At 32.0% G+C, this 2,547-nt stretch overlaps 1 long non-coding RNA gene across 2 annotated transcripts; it reads left to right on the top strand.

Annotated features, from left to right (window-relative positions):
• Positions 1 to 462: 462 nt before the first annotated feature.
• Positions 463 to 2,339, top strand: LOC133782755 (uncharacterized). 2 transcript variants are annotated; one of them, XR_009870697.1, is made up of 4 exons: positions 463 to 632; positions 835 to 997; positions 1,285 to 1,421; positions 1,964 to 2,339. It is a non-coding gene; the product is annotated as an uncharacterized LOC133782755 (long non-coding RNA). The 2 variants fall into 2 exon arrangements; XR_009870696.1 differs by lacking the exon at positions 463 to 632 and having other exon boundaries at positions 701 to 997.
• Positions 2,340 to 2,547: the final 208 nt, after the last annotated feature.

Genomic DNA, 2,547 nt, shown 5'->3' with positions numbered 1-2,547 from the left:
CCAATTGTTAAAAATAAATTACTATGAGCATATCAACAATATATCATTAACACATTCAATGCTCATCTTATCATCCAGGATCAAACATTTATTTAGAGCATTAATTACACAATGAAGAACATACCTCCCAAGTTGTACATTCCATCTCCTTGAGCCATGATGACCTCTTCCAATCTTTAGAATACACAAAAACAGCCACAAAGATAACAAATGCTATATAGAATGCTTATGAAGAACAACTCTTACCAAAATACCACCACACTCTCTAATGGAACTATATACCCTCTTATTTATTATACCCTCTTACCCTAAAGGGGTACTAGTGAGTTAATTGGGTTCATTATGATGGTGGTGGTTGACTATAATTTAATGGGCCAACATATAGTCATTTTTTGTGCTATCATATGCCTCTAATGTAATTAGTAGGTGTGAATCGACTTATTATGATTATTGGGAATTAGTAGCCATTTTGGTTAATGACTTTGATTATGAAATAATATTTATAATTATATTATTTCATAATAATAATTCTAACACAGACTGTACAGCTAGGTATGTGGAGAAAAAAAGCAAAGGAGCCACCACCAAGCTCAGACCTTGCATTGTTTTTCATCTCACCTCTCCCACTCTCTGTAAGTTTTTTTTTCTTTAACAAAGCACTCTGTAAGAATTTTATATAAATATATATATATATATATATATATATATATTTCTTACTCACACACCCAAGCTTCCTCTTCTCGCTGGACTCGTTTGCCCCTCACTTTAGGCTCGAGAAAATGGACCGACCTGTAGGAAAATCTTTATTATTGATGGGTTATGTTTCGTGTGCAGCCAACGAAGAGGTGCATGCACCTACTGAAATTTTATTTTATCTCTTCTACCACGTGTTGTCATTCTCCAACACGTCTTGAATGAATCACCTCTGCTTATTTCTCATTTATACAGACTGAACTACAATAAAATTTTGCTTTCGTGAAAGTGGTTTACAAATTAGGTTAGTTCTCCTTTTATCTTTTGCATTTACACAATTTTCTCTTTAGATGTTTATGGAAATATAATCAAATTGAATTTGTCTCTGGGGCAGTGTATTTCTTATTTACTTTTTTGTTACCATGAAATAACTTTGCCTCAGGTTATTTTTATTTTTGGGGTTGTCTGTTATCTTTCTATCTTTTTTGTTGTGTATTTTCCATTTACCATTTTTATTTGTTTTGCCTTTGATTTTTTTATTTTTGGGTTTTCTTTTCATTCATAATCAATGTTTTCTTCTTTCTCTTCCAGTCGCCATAATCAAATCCTTCCCGCCTCCAGCTATCAAGACCATCGAGCTTTATGGTTCACCTTTTGGTGTCACTGCTATCAGCCATAAAGTATCCCTTGAAAATTTATCACTTATTCGAATCAACCTTTGAATTTTGGTAATATCTGAGCTTTGAGTGTGAAGTTTCATCTTTGAATACTCCGAGACTTTGATTTTTTTTAGTCTTTAAATCTTGTTTCACTCTGAATGTTATATACACACACATAAGTCATAGTGGATTGGATAGCAAAGTTGATCTTGGCTCGAATTGATGCAAATCTCTTAAGATATATCAAAGTCAATATTTCAAAGTGTTGTTTAATGGTAGATACAATGGCTTTTGACATTGGAATTAAAAAGAATATACTCTCTTTCTGCTCCCAAAATCCAAATAATGCAATGGTTTTGATCCTTTGTCATCTAACTTCTAACCAAAATTAACTTAAATTAAAAGAATGGTCAGTAATATGTACACAAGTTTTTGTTTTTCCTATGGTTGGATCCTTATTTCTGTCTCTTGGTTGGAGAATGAAAGTGTAAGGCTAATTGTTTAAAAATCTACTAATTAAAATTTAATATTATGTTTGGGGATTGGAAGACTTCAAGTTTTACTGTGGGTTTTGATTCATACTTGTACATTTTGCTCATGTTTTACTGCAGAAGCTATACTGCAGAAGCTACGCGAGAATAACTTCTATTCCAATTCAAATTGTATCTGGTACTCACTCAATTCTGCTAATCATTACAAAACAATTGAATTAAATATGTTAAGTCACAACGTGTAATATTGTCACAATTGTGGTTGCTATAGTAGTATACATTATTTTATATATGTAGATATATGTAGATACATCACTTTTTGGTGGGTTTTGAGGGAAAGTAGATATAGGATTATTGGAGAAGCTAATAAGAGAATGAATAAGAATGTTTGGGGAGTGATGCGTAATGTTTTTGACTGTGTTATTAGTCAGTGTGGTGGGATGAAAATTTTGCTACAATTGTTGTTGTTGTTGAAGGAATGATAATCCATTTGATACATGATTTCTTGTAATATTTGTGAAGTGGTTTGTATTTTTGTGGCTGCTGTACTTGGAATACTTGATATACTTGCTCCTGTACAACTGCTATGGATTAGCTTAGTTACTAATGGATTGTTTGCTACTGTTATTGGCTTTAATAGAGCAAGATTCTGTCTTAAATATGAATTTTATTTTACATTTTTCATGTTTCTATATGCAACATAT

This window comes from Humulus lupulus, chromosome 6, assembly GCF_963169125.1.
Source record: "Humulus lupulus chromosome 6, drHumLupu1.1, whole genome shotgun sequence".
Lineage (NCBI taxonomy): Eukaryota > Viridiplantae > Streptophyta > Magnoliopsida > Rosales > Cannabaceae > Humulus > Humulus lupulus.
This window is presented reverse-complemented; position numbering and strand designations above follow the sequence as displayed.